At 35.7% G+C, this 22,362-nt stretch overlaps 1 pseudogene; it reads left to right on the forward strand.

Moving 5' to 3' along the window:
- Positions 1 to 18,440: 18,440 nt before the first annotated feature.
- On the forward strand, positions 18,441 to 21,036 carry LOC114508426 (annotated as a pseudogene).
- Positions 21,037 to 22,362: the final 1,326 nt, after the last annotated feature.

Consider the following 22,362-nt stretch of genomic DNA (forward strand, 5'->3'; position numbering starts at 1 on the left):
ATTCATGCTATTAACGTTTGTTCCGCTACCCATTTCTAAGCCTAAAAGCCATCCTATAAAAGCTTTCCTTTATCTCTTGTGTCCAATCAGTTATGATTCTGACAATTCTATTCTGACTCTAATTCCCCCCCCTTCCTTCCCATACCAAATGCAATAGCTCTAGTTCAGGACCTAACATACAATTTCATCAAGAAATTTGTTGCTGATTTTACATATAGATTTCCAAGATACACAATAAAAATATACTACTGCATACTTGGTTTAAATTGTAATACTTATCTCAATTCTATCGGATTTTACTTCTATCTTATATTTTTCTTTATTTCTTTATTAAAATGTCCTTGCTAAATTCTCACTCTGTATTCTAAAAGATATAGAGCAGCAACTTCAAATAATGTGCGGCAAGAGTCTTTAAAATATGCAATTCATGATTATTTAGTCAGGGGCACTAACTTCTTTTCCTTTAGATTATCAAATAAAAATAATGACAACAGCCAGTACAACAGTAGTGGTCTGATGTGAATGGTTTATCTTGAACTGTAAATATATAGATCATATCACAGGGTTGTATCTTATTGGGCAAGTTGCATAATAAGATTGTGTCTGATTGATTAATTGTTGGTATTAGCAATCCTTATACACAGGTATGGGCACATGATTTTAAAAAAGTCACTTTGGAGCAGAAAGGGTAGGTAATTACTATTATTTTGGTGAATCAATCAAAATTATACCTATTTTTGTCATATGGGCAAAAAATATATTTTTTGGTTTGTCACAGAATTTTAGTAATTAGTTTGTGTGTGCCATGAGATGAAAAAGGTTGAGAACCACTGAGATAGGGGATATGAAAACAAGTTTATATCACCAAACACCTATCATTAAGGTTCTTGTACCTAAGTATGAAGAAAACAAATATAAGTCAAGGACAACTGGGAAATGATGGCAACTTTATAAATTTTTTGTGGAATGACTAAGTAAAGCTTAGGTTTGTAAAATAAAGATCATAGGCAAAATGATAATGTAGAAATAAAAGAAATCAGTGCGCACAAGATGAAGATGCCTGTAAGAAGATGGCTACAAGTCAAAGATGTGGGGTAATTCGGAGAAGTGGATAGTGGAAAACAGTATAGATGACAGAAACAATGGCCTTAGATGTTAAGACCATTAAAAAATAGATATAAGCACAGGAGCAGAGTCTGGAATTTTCACAGAGACTTTCGAGAAATGACCATACTGTATAAAAAGTGTGTGTCATTCAAGTTCACATATTTTGCTTTTTTTCATCTTGCCTTTGAATTTGTCTATATACTTTGACTCCTAAAAGCATACTAGGATTGAGCACTGCTTGCTTTGATTTCTCTGTACCAGATCCAGTCATGTTTCTCACTCGTCATTCTTATGGATTAGATTTTGGCATGTATTATATGCCATGGATTAGGGTGCCATACGTGTACTGTGAATAAATTTTCTAATTTTGATAAGGGTTGTAAGTTGAAGCATGGGCTACAAGCTGGTGGCTCAGTTTGAAAGGCAGAGACCTTGTATAATCCAATAAGAAATATTTCCAGCTAAAAACAAAGCAACAGACCTTTTACTGGCTAGGTCAGAAAATGACATCTGTTAAGCTCACCTGGCAGATTTGTTGCTTTTGGTCCAGAAGGGAGCTGATGAAAAGGAAAGTGCAAAACACACACAGAGAACATGGGCCTGCATAGAGAGATGCCAGTAATTAAGGGAATTTGCTTGTGTGCTACAGATGGTAGTCGCCAAACCACATAATGTGGATAAATCTGTGTTGTGTACTTGGTTTCTTTGGAGGAAAAAAACTATCACTTTTTTTTTTCATTTTCTCAGAGTGGCTGTGGCTCCAAGCATATTCAGTGGAAATGGTCTGCATTTAGCTATGAGCAAGAATAGATGTCTGCATTCATGAGTACGATAGGCTTTTCTTTGAAAGAACAGAAGTGAACTGCCTTTGGCAACACATTACTAGATGTTCATTTACAGCAAGGGGGAGTTGACACATGATTACTTTGCCGATACATTCACTTAGCACTTGTGGGTGGACATGAGTGGGAAAATTGCCCAATTTTAGTTTTCTGTTAAAAACTGAATCTGCTGGATATGCTCATTTAACAACAGTTAGATTCAGTCTTCTGAAACAGTTAAGAGTGAACATAAAGGTGAAGAGACATCAATGAAAATTGACTAAACCTCCTCACCAATGAAGGAAAGTGGGGGAAAATATCACCTGTATAAGTCAATCATTCTGTTTTCTTATCTATTTTTTTCAAGCTGAAGCTTTGTTCTCTCTTCTAGAACTATGTTCTATCTTATGTCTTTATTCTCTTCTTTACTCCCATTTTACTTTTTAAAGTATATTTTATTGATTATGCTATTACAGTTGTTCCATTTTTTCCTCCTTTGCCCCCCTACACCTGTCATGTGCCCTCCTTCCAGAGATCCCTTCTTAGCTCATGTCTGTGAGTTATGCATATAAGTTCTTTGGTTTCTCCATTTCCTATACTGTTCTTAACCTCTCCCTGTCTATTTTGTACCTACCCAGTTATGCTTCTAAATCCCTGTACCTTTTCCCCCTATTCTCCCCCTTCCCTTTCCAGCTGATAACCGTCCATATGCTCTCTATATCTATCATTCTATTTTTGTTCTAGTTGTTTCCTTAGTTAATTTTGTTTTTGCTTTTTAGATTCAGTTGTTGATGGTTGTGAGTTTCTTGTAATTTTAATGTTCCTAGATTTGATCTTCTTTTTCTAAAATAAGACCCTATAACATTTCATAGTATAAGGGCTTAGTGATGATGAACTCCTTCTGCTTTACCTTATCTGGGAAGCACTTTATCTTCCCTTCAATTCTAAATGATAGCTTTGCTGAAGAGAGTGAACTTACTTGTAGGCCCTTTCTTTCCATCACTTTGTATACTACTTGCCAAAGTTTACTTTGAGAAATCAGTTGATAGTCTTATGACAACTACTTTGTAGGTAAGTCTCTGCCTTTCTCTTGCTGCTTTTTAAGATTTGCTCTTTATCTTTACCCTTTGGCACTTTAATTATAATGTGTCTTGGTGTGGATCTTTTTGGGTCCAACTTGTTTGGGAGTCTCTGTGCTTCCTGGACTTGTATGTCTATTTCCTTCACCAAATTATGGAAGTTCTTTTTCACTATTTTTTTCAAGTATGTTTTCAATTTCTTCCTCTTCCTCTTTTCCTTCTGACATTCCTATAATTTGGATGTGGCCCTTTTGGAGATGACCCAGAGTCTTAAACTCTCCTCATTTTTTTGAATTCTTATTTCTTCATCTTGTTCTGCTTGACTATTTATTTCTTCCTTGTGTTTATAATCACATTATTGATTTAAATCTGGCTTCCTTCCCTTCACTGTTGATTTCCTGTGGATTTTTCTCTATTTCCCTTAGTATAGCCTTTATTTGTTCCCTTATGCTTTTGCTATATTCAACGAGATCTTTGAGTATTCTGACTACCAGTGTTTTGAACTCTGTGTCTGATAGGTTGGCTATCTCTGCATCACTTATTTCTCTTTCTAGGGTTCTGTTCCATTTTTTCATTTGGTCTATATTTCTTTGTCACCTCATTTTGGCAGCCTCCCTGTGTACTAGGTAGAGCCATTTTAATTTTCTGTCTTATCACATCTATTAACTTGTATGGGGCAGAGCCTTGGTTATTCACCACGGTGGGGCAACTTGCCTCCCTGCTTTGTGGCTCCATGTGTGGGGGTGGGGTAGATGAGGGGATAATGCAGCTGCCGGCTGACTTCTAGGGCTTGCCTGGCATTTGCCCCTTTTCCATTACTTCAGTCTCTTCCCATATGTGACTGGCACCCCTCCAGCTGCTGTCCTGGTTATGGTTCCCAGAGTGGGTGGGTTTGCGTACATTCCAAGCTCCCCTGAGAAACCTGCAGTTTCTTCTGGCATCCCAACCCCCTTTGGGTTTACAGCCAGAATTTATAAGCCTTTTTTTTTCCTGGCACTGGAAACTGTATTGTGCATTCGGGCCTGGGGCTGAGATTGCTTGCTTACAAGGTGTCTCCCTGATTTTTATCCACCACACATGAATGCGGAATTGCCCATTCTGCTGGCTGTCACCTCCTCACTTCCCCTTCCTTGCCACCATCACACCATGTACTCTTTGCCAGGACCCTGATTTCCATCCCTCCTATCCAACTGGATGAATATAGCTTCTTTAAATCCTTGGTTGTTGAACTTCTGTACAGTTCTGGGTATTTTTCTGTGTGTTTTTTTGGCAGTTCTTAGCTTTTTCATTTTTAAGTTAGTTGTGTTCCTTCTTATGACTGTTAGACATGCAATGAGGCAAAGTTTGTCTATGTACTCCTCCATCTTGACTGGAAGCCTCACATTCTACTTTAAAATGCTTGATTGAACACTCACAATAGAAGAACCTTGGCTGATATATTTATTCTAAAATGAATTGATGTTTTCTGTCTTGTTCTGCTTCATTATTTGTTATTTGTATTATCAGAGAACAAATACAAATGTCTTAGGATCATGATACTGTTGGAGACACTCATATACATATAGGGATCTGGGGTAATGACCATATTTATTTTATCTAAATTTTACATCCAAAGGAGAAAAGAAGAGGAAATAAAAGACAGTAGATAAGGAGAAAAATAATATATCTTAATATCTTCAGAATATATTTTATAGAAGAGTTAAAAGCTACTCAGAATCAACAGCTGCATGCAGAGTTTAGCAGGCTGTTCAAATGGAGAAAGATGGATTTGTACATCTGTATCTACTTTGGCCGCAGTCTGACTCTAGTGCTTATGACTGATATTCCTCGGCCTCTAGGGCCACATTCAAACACTTGGGCAGAAACAAAACAGAAATGGTTGAGCTCAGAAGAGAGCATTTATGAGAGCTTTGCAAACAGCTCATTTAAAAGGTTTCAAAATATGGTTGTAATATTGCTCAGTGACTTCATTTCGAAGACTCTGAAAAGTACTTGCCTCAAAAATTGTATAAACACTGTTCTTCATAGTTCTTTCTTTTGTAGTTCCACACTATTATTTTCAATGGTGAAATATGGAAGTGAACAAGATTGCCTTTTGTGATCAGCATGAGAACTCAAATCATACTTTGGTATCCAGGAACCAAAACCATTACATGCTAATATGTTTATCTTTTAAAAAACCAGATATTAACATATATAAAAATGTCAAAAATGTCTGCTGGTGTTATCAAGATCAGTGCATTTGTCACTGAGATCCGCCAGTCAATTTTCCTAATTCCTAACATCCTTTGGGTTCTATGTATGTCTTTTGTGCTTTTCTTCAGCTCTCATGGACTAACACAAAGATAGTGGAAGTTTAAAATTCATTTAACTGTCAGAGTGTTTTATGAATGCTACCTTTTTTTTTAAGATTTTGTTTATTTATTTTTAGAGAGAGGAGACGGGAGGAAGAGTTTGGGAAAGACACATCAATGTGTGGTTGCTTCTCCTGCATCCTGTATTGGGGACCTGGCCTGCAACGCAGCCATGTGCTCTTACTCATAAATTAACCAGTGACCCTTTGATTTGCAGGCTGGCACTCAATCTACTGAGCCACACCAACCAGGGCTGGATGTTATCTTTTTAGTAACTGTTTTTTTCTAGCTCTTCAGCCAGAAATTTCTATTTGATACATCATCACTATAATTGCAGAAAAAATAAAGATGGTTCTCAACTTTAATACTTTGTGATATTGGTTAGATTTTGTGGTTATTTGTAATTACATGTGTTTTTTAATTTTTAATTTAATTATTAAGTAGGTAATCATGAATTGTTAAAATATATAAATTAAATTAAATTAAAATTTACTTATTCTCCTTCACCATAGAAAACTACCAATATATTTTTCCCATGGATAACCTTCTATACAAAAATATTTTGTGAATTAACAGGCATATAAAAACAAAGATATAAATGATAAATGCAGTCAACTATTTTTACATAAATAACACTATTACATAAAGCATCTTCTGAATTTTGATATTTATTTTTTAGTTGATAATATATTGACAATTCATATAAAATAAATGTATCTTTTCTGACACATTTTGCAAAATGTTAAAAGGTAATAACTCTGAACTATGGTATATCAACATGGTCATTGTAATGGATAAACTTGAAGGTGGCCCACTATGTCCTCTATCTCCTAGTATTTATACCTATGCAGTTCCCTTCCCTTGAGTGCAGGAGAGAACTGTGGTTTGCTTTTCATCAATAGTATATGGAAAAGGTGATGGCATGTCACTTCTATGCTTATGTTAGCTAATTAATAATTAAATATTATTAGCTGATTTGCTCTAGAGACTCTTTGCTCTCTTGATGGAAAAGTAGCTATATTAGGAAAGCTCATATGGAAATGATCTGTGGGCAGCTTCTAGGAACTATAGATAGCCTCTCAGAGTTAAGAAAATTCTTCAACAAATATCCAGAAAATAACAACAACAACAACAACAGACAGGCCTCAGCCTTACACTCTCAATAGTACATAAATTGTACCAACAGTCTTAGGGAAATATGACAACAAATCTGGAAGTGAAATCTTCTTCAATCAAACAACCAGATGAGAACATAGCCTGTCAAATACCTGGATTCCAGTCCAGTGAGACATAATCCAAGGATCCACCTAAGTCACTCCTGAAATTCTGACCCATAAAATCTATGAGATAATAAATACATGTTGTTTTAAGCTTTTAAATTTGTGGTAATTTGTTCCAAAGTGGTATACAACTCTACACCTATAAGTTTACATTTAAAGACTTGTCAATATACAAACAATTATGAGAGGAGATGAAAGTGCAAAATGAAGATGAGTGTAGGTTAACAGGAGAGGGAAAAATCATTAGCAGGAGACATCGATTTCTATTAAGTAATATAAGAAAATGTCATAATGTCACAAGATACACTCCTAAATACAAACTAGTATAATATGGTCATTTTTGCATAAATATAAACATATAAGGATAACAAAGTTAGAAACAAGAACAAACATATCTTATATGGTTTTCACTGAAGGTTTTATTTAGAGTTAAAAATAAGAGTTATTGTTAATGATTATGTCATATATAACTAATATCTCCAAAACTCATGACTATATGCTGTTGGTTTTTTTAAATTTTATCAATTTTAATAACTATTATTTTAGAATTTTCTGTTTCAGTGGCATTCAATAATTTATTGGTATTTTAATATTCTTTCTATTTTCCTTTTTCTATTCTCACAGGGAGAGAAGTTATAATATAAATGCAGGACACCAATGGTTATATGGTGTTTGGATGTGGATAGGGAACAATTTGGGAAAAGAAATAAAAAAACTATAAATAGAGAGTGATTTCGGCAAGTATTTCTTTGGCTTTGACTTCTACTCTTTGAATTTTATACACCTGGGCCCCTCACACTAGCACAACTCTCCTGCTCTTGGTAAGTCTACCAAATTGAGAGTTGGATCTGAAGTCTCAGAGTAAGGCCTCTTTTCTCTTAGTTTTCTCTCTTCTTTCCCTCCTTCATTCCTCCCTCCCTTCTTTCCTTGCTTCCTTTCTTTCCTTTTTAAAATATAGTTTATTGATTATGCTATTACAGTTGTCATATATTTTCTCCTCTCTATTCCACTCTGCTCTGCACCCCCCTTCCTCCAGCATTCCCCCCTATCCCTTAGTTCACATCCATGGGTCTTACATATAAATCCTTTGGCTTTTCCATTTCTCATACTATTCTTAACCTCCACTGTCTATGTTGTACCTACCATCTGCGCTTCCTGCTCCATGTATCACTTCCCGCATTCTCCCTCCTCCCCGTCGCTGCTAACCCTCCCTGTGATCTCCAATTCTGTGATTCTCTTTCTGTTCTAATTGTTTGCTTAGTTTGTTATGCTTTTTTTGTTGGTTTGTTTGTTCAGTTGTTGATAGTTGTGAGTTTGTTGTCATTTTACTAACATGGTTTTTTATCTACATTTCATAGAATAAGGTCTTGGTGATTATGAACTCCTTTAACTTGACCTTATCTGGGAAATGTATTATCTTCCCTATCATTCTAAATGATAGCTTTGCTGGATAGAGTAATGTTGGATGTAGATCCTTCCCTTTTATGACTTTGAATACCCTTCTAAGGACTTTCTAGCCCTTTCTTGCCTGCAAGGTCTCTTTTGAGAAATTAGCCGACACACTTATGGGAACTCATTTGCAGGTAACTGCCTCCTTTTCTCTTGCTGCTTTTAAGATTCTGTCCTTATCTTTAATCTTGGCTAATATAATTATAATGCGCCTTGGTGTGGGCTTTCTTGGATCCAACTTTTTTGGGATTCTGAGCTACCTGGACTTCCTGGAAGTCTATTTCCTTTACAGGATTAGGGAAGTTCTCCTTCATTTTTTCAAATACGTTTTCCATTTCTTGCTCTTCCTCTTCAACTTCTGGCACCCCTGTGATTCAGATGTTAGAACTTTTAAATTTGTCCCTGAAGTTCCTAAGCATTTCTGCATTTTTTAAAAATTATTGTTTCTTCATTCTGTTCTGGCTGAATGTTTATTTCATCCTTCTGCTCCAAACCATTGATTTGAGTCCTGATTTCCTTCCCTTCACTATTGGTTCCCTGTACTTTTTTCTTTATTTTACTTTATATAGCCTTCACTTTTTCTCCACTCTTGGGACCATACTCATCCATTTCTGTGAGCATTCTGACTACCAGTATTTTGATCTCTGTATCTGATAGGTTGCCTATCTCTTCATTACTTAGTTGTATTTTTTTTCTGGAGCTTTGATCCATGCTTTCATTTGGGCCATATTATTTTTTGTCTCAGCATGGCAGTTACTTAATATGGGGTGGAGCCTTAAGTATTCACCAGGGCAGGGCAACCCACATTGTTGTGTTATGGGGCTGTACATGGGGGAGGGGTCCAAGAATCAACAGTGCCTCTTGCTCAGCTTTCTGCTGGTTTTCAATCACTTCACACACTATCCACAAGGAAATTAGGCCCTTCTGGTGCTGATTTCCAGGTGGGTGTGTTTGTGTACATTCTAGGACCCTCTGGGTCTCTCCAATGAACTCCCTTGTGAGGCTAGGAGTTTCTCCTGCCACCTCAACTCCCCCACATTTTTTCAGTTAGAGGTTTTGAGGCTTTATTTCCCAGCACTGGGACCCTGGGTTATGTGGTCTGTCTCACTTTCCAGTTGTTCCTCCTGATTTATACACACTCATATATGGGACTGCCCACTCTGCCAGCTGCCACTTCACCAGGTCCAGGCAATTTTTGCCTTGCCCACTCCAGTCCTGTAGCCACCACCTTGTCATGAATCCTCTCCACCATGGCTGCCTGTCTTCACCCATCCTACTGTTCTGGATGAATGTTTCTTTTTTAACTAGTTGGTTTTGGACTTCCATACAGCTCAATTTTCTGGCAGTTCTGGTTATTTTTGTTTTTATATTTGTTATCCTTCTTTTGGTTGTGTGAGGAGGCAAAGTGTGTCTGTCTATCCTTCCATCTCGGCCAGAAGTCTTTCTTCCTTTTTTTCTTTCTTTCAGAATTTTTTTTCTTATACAAATGTAAGCTCTCAGTGATGGAAGACTCAATGGTATGGACATACTGGGTTGGCCAAAAAGTTCATTTTTTTTTCTTCCATAAAATGGCTCTGGTACTGCTTAGTTGCTTTAAATTTCACGTAAAACAATTTTGTTAGATTGTATTGTGACAGTTGTCATTCAAGCGTGCATAAAAAATGAATCAACATTGTTGAATTTTTGTGTAGCTATTTTAATAATGAAGATGGAAGAAAATATGGAACATTTTCTGCATAATATGCTTTATTATTTTAAGAAAGGTAAAAATACAACTGAAACACAAAAATAAAATTGTGCAGTGTATGGAGAAGGTGCTTTAACTGATTGAATATTTTCAAAGTTTCATGCTGGAGATTTCTTGCTCCACAGTTGGGTAGACCAGTTGAAATTGATTGCAATCAATTCAAGACATTAATTGAGAACAATCAATGTTATACCACATGGGAGATAGCTGACATACTCAAGCTATCCAAATCAATAAAGTTATCAATGAAAATAATAAAAAATGTATTCTTTATTTTCCAGCAAAAACTAACCAGGTTTTTTTGCCAACCAAATTACATAAATGATCCAGGACAGTTTTTGAGTCTGTTTTTAGTTTAGACCTTAGTTTAGTGGGTCAAATTAGAAAACATGTAAGATAAATCAGTTCAAGGATTCTCAAATATAGTTTTTTAAAATAACCTTTGTATTAGAACATGTTTGACTTAGAGAAAATTATAAATGTAGAAGAGAGATCTTCCATACACGTTACACTGACTGTCCCATGTGATTCATTTTATCTCAGCATATTGTCAAAATTCATGAACCAGTATTGATACATTTTTATTAACTATAGTATATACCTTTTTTTTATAGATTGCCTTAGTTTTTACCTGTTTTTTTTTAATTCAAAAATCCCATCTAGAATATTATACTACAGTTAGTCATCACATCTCCTTATGCTCTTTTTGCCATATAATCTCTCATACTTCCATTGTTTTTGATGATTTTGAAAATTTTGAGGAATACAGCTCAGATTTGTTTTAGAATTTCTCTGAACTAAGATTAGTTTGATGCATTATTTTATGGTTGCCCTGGGTCGTGCGGTTTCAGTTGGAAGACTATAGAGATAAATTCTCTTTTCATCACATTATATCTGGGGTAGATAAATCAACAAGACTCACTTCTTTACTGTATTGTTGATGCTAATCATAGTTACCAGGATGAGGCAGTATTTGCCAGGTTTCTATGCTGTGATGATTTTCCTTTTCTCTTTCCAAAGTGTACTCTTTGGAATCAAGACACTTTGCATCCCACATTTAAGGTGTAGGAAATTCTATACAGAATTTTAACACTGGTAAGTAACAGGGTAGAATCATTATGATAGATTCAGTAAAATGATATAATTAGAATATAGACATAGGCATAGACGTATATAATATGTATTTTCAACCATCTATACAATTTATATATGTATTTTATCTATCTATGTATCTATAGAGAAACTATTATTTTCCAAGTTGTATAAACTTCAATGGCAAGGATAAACTTAGACACTGAGAGAGAAATATAAAAGCTTTCAATTGTGAATTTTAAAACTATTTCATAAAGCTTTATTAAGTCAATCATATTATGGTAAGAGTAAGATAGACTAAAAAAAAGAGTACCATGAAAAGAAAAAAGATTCTCTGTATTGGAGAGGTTTATATCTATATCAAAACAGACACAAAGGAAACTATCTTAGAAACTGTATGTAATTAACAATATGAAGCCAAAAACATAAAAAACTTAAGAGTCATTGATAGTCAACCATAACAGAAAAAAAAAGAAAATGTTAATTTTTACAACTAGAACATACATGATGTTTTTTATTTGTGTGTATAAATATATACATATATTATATATACATGCATACCATATAGCTTGGTGTACAATTATGAATTCATATCACTATAGAACAGATATTAAATTATGATAAGAGTTAATTATACAATTTTACTTGCAAATTAGGGAAACTGATACAATATATGCAACATGAAATCTATCTCTATCAACAGAGGAGATATACTGGTTCATGAGTGGTAAGGAAGGCTTGAGACATAGTTTGATCAGGAATTAATCTCTATTTACTTAAGATTTCTTCATTTTGTCCTCTTCTTTTGTCCATAGGCTGATTCCTGCACGATTAAAGGTGATTTGAAATAACAGCTTTTAAATTTTCCTCTGAGTAAGGGAAAAACACTTCTAACCTAGCTATTCAAAGGATAATCCTGTAATTTATTCACAGTTGAGATGATCATTTGGCTAGGGCAATAGAATTTGTTGGTTGTTTTAATAGAACTTTCTACCAAACTGGGTTCTTGAAGCAGAAGGGCTGAGTGTAAATCTATGCTTATTCAAATAAAAACATGCAGTGTTAGGAAGACGGGAATATAGTAACCTACTATATCAAATGTTCTATGTCCTAACATATTAAGGAATATATTTTTTTCTGCTTATATTAATACCCTGTTAGTTATGAAAAAGTTACCATCTATGTTCTGCTTATTATCCACACAATATGAAAATGATCCATGTACTTAACTATAATTTAATGATCAATATATCACAATTTTAAAGTCAGACCTTGTAACTTAATAGATATATAATTATTTTAGAAACTTTAACAGGGTTTCAGAATACTAAAATCATGACCATTTGAACCTGGTATTGTCACATATTCCAAATGCATGGATGCGTGAGAGATTTGTGAAATCAACTGTGCAACTTTTTCTACTGGAAACATTTTTATTAAATTTATTGTGGTAACATTGGTAACTAACATTATACAAGTTTCGGCTGTACAATTTTGTAATACATCATCAGTATATTCCACTGTATGCTTACAACCCTAAATCTAACTTCCTTCCATCACCATATATTTGACCCCCTTTATCCTCTTCATCCTTTCCAGTTTCCTCCAATAATGACCATATTGTTATCTGTATCTATGAGTTTGTTTATTCATTTCTTGCTTTCTGTTTTATATTGACATATGAACAAAATTATGTTTTTCTCTGTTTCTCTCTTATTTTACTTAGCATGATACTCTAAAAATCCATCCATGATGTTGCAGGTTGTCTTTCTTATGGCTGAATAGTATTCTATTACTTACCACATCTTCTTTATCCAATCACTGGTTGAAGGACACTTAGGTTCTTTCCGAGTCTTGGCCACTGTGCATAATGCTGCAATAAATATAGTGGTACATATATCTTTATGTGTGTTTTCAGAATTTTGGGGTAGATACCCAGAAAAGGGGTATACAAATGAATATATAGAAATTAGTAGTCTGTGAAATTTTTGAACTTATTTAATTGGTATATGCAAGCATAGATAATAAGTCAAAAATATGTTTATTGTAGCTATGTCATGTATGCCATGTTACTTACTATTATGACTTTTCCATATCCTGAAACACTTGCATATATATATTTGTTTAGGCTTTTTCATTTTTTAATTCATAAATTAAAATCTTGATAAAGCTTCTTTAAGTCATCTATTTATTCCTTTTCAAGGCCCACTTTTGTTATAGAATATATACATGCTCCTATTTATTTTAAAGATTATTTAGGAAATTCTCAACAACTTCCTTTCATCTTTCAGTAGCTCTATCTTATTTCTAATAAATTACATGTCTTCCAAATAATGATATTGCTCATGGACTTAAAAAAACACATCACAGTTGTTTGTCTGCACATTCTGATGTTGTTCTGCTCTGTTTCTTAGAGCAATTGAGGAGCTCTATAAGACATAGATACCCTAATTTGCCATCTTAATGGTCACAGAAAGCCTAATAATACTAACATGATTTATTAATCTTTTCTTTTACTATGCCCCAACTTTTCCCTAGGAACAGAATAATGTTAAAGAAACTCTCTTATGTAAACGATGAAGATCGATATTTTCAAATGCGTCTTTTTGAAAAGCAAATGCAAAATGTACTGTAATAGGACAAGAGAATTTCTAGTGAAGGAACTATTTTCTTAAGAAGATAGAATTTTGGAAGAAAAGGGGGCACCATCTAGAAGAGAGGAAGTTTCTCACAGACAGCACAAATTCTAATGCGTACAACTTGATTTTTCACAAATGGACCAATACTTAAATAATACATTTTAATGAATTAAAGTGGTATAGGAATTTCAAAGAAAATAATGTGATTTCCCTTTGTTTTCTAAAATTTCATAACTCAGATGAGAAGTATACTTCTATGAAATCTGTACATGTATGTATATGTGTGAGTACACATATATATGCATTTGTATGTGTATGTATAAGAATATATAGCTACATATCCATACATATGTACATCAATATACACATACATGCGTATGTATATATAACTGTATCTGTCTACAAATATATAAGTAAATAGATAGGTAATATCCAGATGGATATATCTTTAACCATATGGAATTGCTGATATTTGACTATTTTTGACTCATAGAAAAAGCAATTTTATTCCCCAGTCAAATAATAGCTACCAAAGAAATTTGGTTAGAAGTATAGTGAGAACATCCAGTGTCATGAAATTAATATTGCCCTTGAAAATTTGGATTCTCATTTTAATTCTAATTCATAACATTAATTATTAAATTTACCAAATGTATGATTTTGAGAAGGTTACTTTCTATGAAAACTGTTAGGAACTGCACTGCCTGGTTTCAGGAGCAGTAACTCCCTCATGTCTAAGGCTGAGTGAGTAATCTTTGGACCATAAGCCACTAAGGAGACAAAGCTTATCTCCCTGGCAGGGGCACCACTTCTGCCTCTTTTACTTCACCCTGCTTGTCCCTCAATGCTTGATTGGTTAGCCAATGATGGGTAAGATTCCTCAAGGGTGGGATGACCTAAGACAGGTACAATCATGGGGCCCCCCAGGGAAGGACTTGGGAGCTACAGAAAAGGGGTGATGGACCCTCACTCCTTGGCTTTGACATAGCCTGAGTCCTCATTCTGTCTGTAAGAAGTCTCCTAATCTTTTGGCTGCCTTACTTCTCCTGTCTGACTTAAGACTGAAACAATGCCTTAAGATTGAAATAATACTGGTGGTATGTACAGCCCTGTGCTAGACAGGGCGAGTTCCCTAGGGCATTCAGGCCTAAGAAAGAATATGTAAAATCCTGTGAAACCTGCTTTGTTTAGAATGTTCTTAATTAAATGAGAAGGGTCCATGCAGGAAGTTTGTTCCCCAAAGTTTTATGGCCATTTAGCTATCTGATCCTGACTCAAAATAGGCCCTCAGAGTTCTTTGTATGTTATCTATTGTTTGATCCTTACTGCCTGATAATGATTAATGAGCTTTACGTATACACCCTGTATTCCAATGCAAATTGAATCCAATAAAACTTCTCAAGTAGGGTCCAGGTGACCTCTTCTTGAAAGGGTGGCCGAGGTGCTCTGAGGCTTGCTCTCCTTTTGAGAGAGAAGTCACGCCATCCATTTTCCTCCACAGGACTTGGTAGTCTGTATGAATTTATTTCGTCTCATCCATAATGCCACAGACACTGTGGGCTGGTGTCCGTGTCAGACAAGGTTTAATCATTTGTAACATAAGGAAGGTTATTAAGGTCCTAGATTTTTTCTCCTTAGCTTCAAATGGTTTTATACTCATTCATATTTTAATATTTATTGAATTCACTCAATAAATATTTTGTGATTTCTTTTGATACCCAAAGACTTTGAGAGTATAGCAGTGACCAAACTGGGAAAAATTCCTTTATAAATGATAAATAATACCTATTTATCCATCAATTACCTAGAATTACAGAAATACTTTTTTTAAGAAAATACACTATCCATGACCTTAGAGTTATTCTGAATATAAAGATTACCCTCTAAATACAAGGACACCTGCTGGGTAGTAGATGTAAAGAACTGTCTATCCTAACATGTTGCTCACCAGGAAATTTGGAGAATGCACTCAATGCTGCCACTTTTGAAAATCTACATCTCAAGATAATTCTAAAGCTGTTCTGCACGTTTTATCAATTTCAATAAGAATGCAATGAGTTGGAGCAGCAAATGTGAGCAGAAAGTAGAAGAGTCATTACTAAATTTTCACTTGTTTGAAATTCAAGGCATGGCTTCTCAGTGGTTTGAGCATTTGTACATAAAATGTCCTGGTTTTACATATTATTAAAATACTTTGCCCACTTGTGCTAAAACCAAGACATTTGTCCATAACAACTAAAATTTGTATTCTGTGGCCCTCCTCTTCCCATAACCTTTTTGCTTAGCAACTGCATTCATTGCTGGGTGTCCAGAGAGCTAGCAGAAAACACGTTCTCTTCAATGACTACAATAAACATTTTGACCTAGTGTTTTTTCTTACACCAATTCAGGCATATGGATTTTGGTTTTCTTTTTTCTCTCCTGACACCAACACACACGGTATTTTTTCCATCATCACTTCTCCAACTCTCTGAGACCAACTAGCTATCTAAGAATTCAATTCTGATGCTGTCAACCTGGAGTTAGCATCAGATCCTCCGTTAAAGGACCCAGTCCCACAAGACTGCCCACACTTCAGGCACCATTTTCAAATCCCTGTCCACTGGTATTTCTGACCCAGTATCTACTAATAAATCATGAGTTTCCATAATCTCTACTTAGGTTTAATAATTCTTCAGAGAGACTCTTGGAGCTCAGGAAAGCACTTACTATTACCAGTTTGCTGTGAACTATACAACTCAGGAACAACCAAATAAAAGAAATTCATAAGGCAAGGTTTGGTGTCAAACCAAGAACTTGGCAGTTCCAAGAAGTATGGAACTCCCTGACTCTTTCCTGGCATACCACTTTCCCTGCACCTTGATGGTTTTTCTGACCCAGAAACTCCCTGAATCCCATCTTTTAGGAATTTTTAAGAAGATTTCATTATATATAATGAATAGGCATGCTTTGATTAAATCACTGGCTATTGGTAATTAGCTCAATTTTAAGACCCTTTCATTCTCTGGAGAGTGACAGTGGGACAGAAAATTTCAAGCATCTAAATAGTCAGCGTTTGGTATTTCTGGTGACTAGCCCCCATTCTAAAGGTATCTGAGATACTACCCTGCCAAAAGTTGTTTCATTAAAGTAAAAAGTAGCTTCTGTCATCTTTATCACTCAGTAAATTCCAAGGCTTTTGAGAGTTCTGTGCAGGAACTAGAGATAAAGATCAGATGTCTTTTTTATCATACCACAACCACACACGGAAGACTTTTTAAGACTTCCCAGTTGCTGCAGTTATAGCTGTACTAAAATATTGAATATTCTAGGGATAAGTGAGATTCAGCTTTTTCACCACTCAATCAAGGTATAGAGGCAGTATAACTCTAACAAATTGCTCAGAGTGTGAAAAATAATTAAGAAGTACACAGACTAGTTAATAATCCTTGTATAATAAAAATAGTATGAGTATTTCTATGATTCTTTAAAACATATATACAGTAATTATAACTTGATGAACTGCAAAATTAGTTCTCCTACAATTCTCTAATTAGCACCTTTGCAGGCTTTTCTCTGTTCAACTTATCATGTCAACTTATTTTATCTGAAAGAATATAGAACAATTCAGAATGAGAGGAGTTAACAGTTTTTAATTTTTTTTTTAATTTTGAAATGCCTGTATGGTTATCAGTCTTTCCCTACTCTTTAAATAAATGCTATACATTTAAAATGTATTATTTTACTTATAACTATTCTATATTTGCATGTTTAAAATGTCCAAATTTATCATTCCTGAAAAATTGGTATAATTTCATAGAAGACTTGATGCATGAAGATTTTCATGATGTATTAGGTTTGTAAGTAAATGCTGCCTAACAAAGGTAATAATACCTTCTTCCTAAAATAGAGAAAACAGCGGAGCCAATTACTTGAGGGTTAACTTAATAAGAATGGGCCTGGAGTTCTGGGAATATTAATGTGATTACATCATTTCTGCTGTGACCACCAAACAATTTGGTTTTAGCTTTAGTAACTATACTAGTTTAAAAAGTTATGAGACCATGGTCTCAAACACTTGTTTTTAGTCTAATTATGATCCACTGATTTAGTTGTTTATTGCAGCTTTAGCATACTCTACCAAAAATTTATTTGTGTGTGTGTGTGTGTGTGTTTGGTAGTTTTTTCCACTTCATCAAAGACTCTATATAAAGGGATACCTTAAAGCCAACTTTATCAGCCATAAAGGAGTAAATAATCTTTGGGTTACCAAAGGTAGCTTTGCTTTTGGGTGAAGAGTGATGTAGAGGATCACTTAAAATGCTAAGAGAGGAAGACCTTAGAATGCTGAATGAGCTCTTTTACTATATGAGACCTTTTGTGTTGTGATTGCAAAATGAGATGCTTCCAAAGCTGGTAAGAGACTGGAGGATATCTGGGGATGTGGGGTTAATGAGATTAAATATATAAGAAAAGGGGGTCACAGAAACAAATCATAATTTAGAATTTCAGGGCCAGCTGAGCTCCTTGAAGAGGGCATTTTGAGGATGTGGATAGGTCTCCCCACTGGGCCATGTGAGCATACTCATTTCAGTAGCATACTGAATATTCTAGACTTCTCTTGTTCTCTGGACCCAATGACCAGAGGGTTTTACTGTCCTCAGTAATACTCACAGTCACTGTGGGACATAATGTACTCTTAATTGCTTGCTCATATGTGAATCAGGAATTTTTCTCTTTTGATCTTTTTAAAATAGAAATTAACTTGACCAGCTGCCCTTTTCTCACTCCCTCATGGGAATCACGGTAAGAGATTATGAACTGTAACCTTCCTGATTGCATTAAATTGGCAACTTCTAGGGTAAGCGAGAGACTTTGGGAGTAGACTAGGGCATGTTAATGGTGTCTAGCACTGAAGAAAGGAAAGGTGCTTACTGTACATCAGAGATGTAATGAGAAAGAAGAGAGTACATCAGTCTCTGTGAAATTCACATTATGGTGAGAAAAGATGTTCTATTAAGCTCTTGTGGTTAAAAGGAAGAGAGTCATGCAAGTTACTCTAGTAATAAAGAATATCTTCACTCAAGCAAAAAAAATGCATAATTATGCGAAAAGCAGCTAGAAATCATAATATTGCAGACCACTGAAAAAATTTAGACACCTAAGTTTCTTCAGGAATCTAAGGCAGTACTGAGAATATCAGCTGTAGAAGATTGAACAGAATCACTAATGATTATGTGAGCTCTGCTATAATATGACTCATGACCTTCTAAATTTCTGTCATTTCCCCCTTTTGCTACAAGATTACTTTTCCTTACTCTCCACTGTACATAAACACTTAATTTGTCATATAACTCCTGTTTACTTGTAACTTTTGCTTCCTTATAACTTTGGCGTGCCATGAACATTTATGAACCTAGCTCTTCCTTGCCTGTCATAAACCACCTCAGAGTTTCCTTAAATAGAACTTTTTAGCTTTATTCCCTGCTAAAAACTGCCTTATTGCCTCCACATTTTCCAATTCAAACTCCTGAAAGATTAAACATGATCACATAGTTCATCTGAGTTTTATGTTCAGCCTATTGAACAGGTAACCTTGGATTTGGTGCTCATCCATCATCTGATATTCTATGAATTAGGGAGTCAAATGATTAAAAACAGTGTTACTTAGAGTATTTTTTATTATTCAACAGTAGAAAAGCTTGAGATGATGGACTTGTTTTCTGGAAAGAATACTTTAAGAGCAGTGTAAAGAGTACAGATGATAAGATCACATAAAATGCATTATGGGAACAAAAGGAGATACTAAACAATCAAAACTAGCAAATCAGAGACATTTTGTACAAACTGTGTGCTTGAGTTAGAGTTGAGTAACCACTTTCTAGGTCATTAAGTAGGTGGCAGAGCTTTTTAAAGGAAAGAGGAGAATATATGCCAATGTACAGAGACAGGAAACTATAAGTATTTGACCAACTATAAATAAATTGTCTGGTACAGGAGAAGGAAAAGGCAGAAAATCTGTCAGCAATTATTTTCAGTAATAGTTAAGGGCAGGGTAATAGAAATCTTCCATATCAATAAAAATGATTATAGATATTATTCGATAGGTGATACAGAAACATGGACATTAAGTAGTAGGTGTGTGTTATAATTAGACATGCATTTTATAATGGGCATTTTGGCCCCATATAAGAAAGGACTTAAGATGGGCTAAATGAATGATCAATGAGGAATCAAGTACAATGGTGCTGTCATTAGACAACTAGGGAATGGCACTGATGGGTGGACTGAAGACGTAAGGGTAAATACTAAAGCTGTAAAAACACTGAGTGGTCCCTTTCTCTGTGAAGTCACCATCTCGACTGGGAACTTGTGCACATATTGTGAAAACTGGAGGGCCGTTTAGGACCTCGTTGCTGTCCAGTATAGCGAGGCTCAGGTTGGCATGTTCCCTGCACCACCTTACTTCCACATTGGCCAAACCAACCTCACGCCTAGATTTCCCGATAAATTTCCTGACAGAAAGTTTCCAGAATTTTAGGGCAACCGTGGATTCTGTCTGCTTGAGAGTAGTGTCATGGCTCGTTATGTGAGCAATGAGGAGCTTCTGGGAAGTACCCCAGAGGTAGCAGCCCATCGAGTGAATGGGTGACCCTTGCTGATAGTGGCATAGTGCCCTCAGCCAGTAACTGGGTATTCCCCACTTAAGGCATCAGGCACTCTGACAAGCAGGCTACAGAGAATGCAAAAGAGGTGGTGAGGTGAATTCTGGGGCTGCTGGATGCTCACTTCAAGATGAAGACTTTTCTGGTGGGCAAATGTGTGACACTGGCAGGTACCACAGTTGTCTGCACCATACTGTGGCTCTATGAACAGGTCCTGGAGCCTTCATTCTGCCAGGTCTTACTCAATACCAGTTGCTGGCTCCCCATTTGCATTAAACAGCACCATCTTCTGTCTGTCTCTCAGGAGGTGAAACTGTGATAAGATGGTCTAGTTTTATGTTAAAATGCTTGCAGACAGCCAGCCTAAAAAGAACACCACATGGAAAGATGCCACAGGGGAAGGGAAAACTGTGTGGGAGGAGAAACAGAAGCCCAGGCTGAGCATAAAGAGGAGAAAGAGGAGGTGGCTGCCCCCACCCCTGAGGAATAGATGGGCAATGTGAGCAGGCACCGACTGCTGAGCCAGAGCTAACAGTACCTTTGCTCACCTGCCCAAGGCCCTTTGTGTTAGATGATTTTCGCACAAATGCGCCAATAAGGACACATTCCCTGAGATACCACCATATTTTAAGGACCATTTTGATGAGGATAGCTATTCCCTGTGGTACTTCCTTGAAGTACTTCTTCCCTAAAGAGCTCATCCAGATCTTCATGAGTTGTACTTTCAATACTTAAATATTTTAGGGATTGGGCAAGCTGAGGAAGATGTGTTTGCTAGTGTCATCCTTTTTGGAATCAACAACAGTTCCATTTTGGGAGTCTAGGTCTGATGCCATGAGCTTACCTTTCTGCTGAGTGCAGACTGACAGCTGAGCTAGGAGTCATATAAATGGCACATGCGTGGCAAAGACTGAATGCTGGTAGCAAGGAGATTCAGATGTTGGTTACAGCATGTGAGCACAGCCTTCATTTAGGGCAATAATTTCCAGTGGGACGTTTCTCGTCATTGCCAAACTTCCTGCACCTGCTCTTCAGAGAGATGGGGGTCATTAAAGAAACTGAACATACAAAGAAAAAAAAAAAAATCAATGGGCCACAGTGATAGGCCCTTGAATTAAAAACCAGTAATAAAATATTAACAATATGAATATTATTTTACATTATCATATTAAAGTAATCATTATTTTATATTTTTAGTTATGGGATTTTTATTGAGAAAGCTAAAATTTTATGAATGATGTCTAAAGCACAAAGAATTTTTCACAGAAATAGAGATGAATGAAGTCTGAGTGATCATTTATCAGATTGCTAAATGGGTTGCTATAAGGTGGTGGGGGAGCATCAGGTGCTACAGAAAAATATTATTTCCTCTGCTTCTACAAAACTGAAATTCACCCCCTCAGTTATTGAGGGTCTAAAGCACCTCTGCAGTCAAGAGGATATAGAATTCATAAACTGGTTGTAACATCTTAGATATATAAAGACTGATGTTATGTACAGACATTTGATTCATTTTTTCATTTATAAAATACTTATTGGCAAACTATTTCCTCTGCCTTGGCACATAAATTCAGTGAGGGTGATAAAGACAAAAATAAAGAAGTAAAATATATATTATTTGTCAGATACTGATAACTATGATCAAGAAAAACAAGATGGAAAGTCCCGCTAGGAGCATTGGAGTTTTCCCTGGCTGTGCCCCACTGCCCCCACATCCCAGCCTCCTCTTGTCTCCTGCTCAGGCCAATATAAAGGCCAAGGGAAAAAAGCTTCTTTTTTTTATTCCTGGAAGGAAAAAAGACTTAGAACTTCCATCGGACTATCCCTCTTCTTCACACATCTTATATGTAAGCTTAGTTTAGACACTTTCAGAGTTTGTTGCATATGTATTGAATAAAAAGTGTATGAAAATACAGTCTGTCTGACCTCTACAATTTGTATTCTGATGTGATAGAGATGTGATGGAGGTCAGGAACATGACTTTTCAACCACATCCCAGGTCATTTTATTTGAGTGGTCTACAGAATACAATTTCACAAGTGCCAGTGTAGTTATTCTCATTTCCAAAACAATACATTAGAGTGAAGTCAAGTGATTGTCCTGAAGTGATCTAGGAGGACAGGTATAAGAAAAAGATGCTAGTGCATATT

Source organism: Phyllostomus discolor, chromosome 11 (assembly GCF_004126475.2).
Source record: "Phyllostomus discolor isolate MPI-MPIP mPhyDis1 chromosome 11, mPhyDis1.pri.v3, whole genome shotgun sequence".
NCBI lineage: Eukaryota > Metazoa > Chordata > Mammalia > Chiroptera > Phyllostomidae > Phyllostomus > Phyllostomus discolor.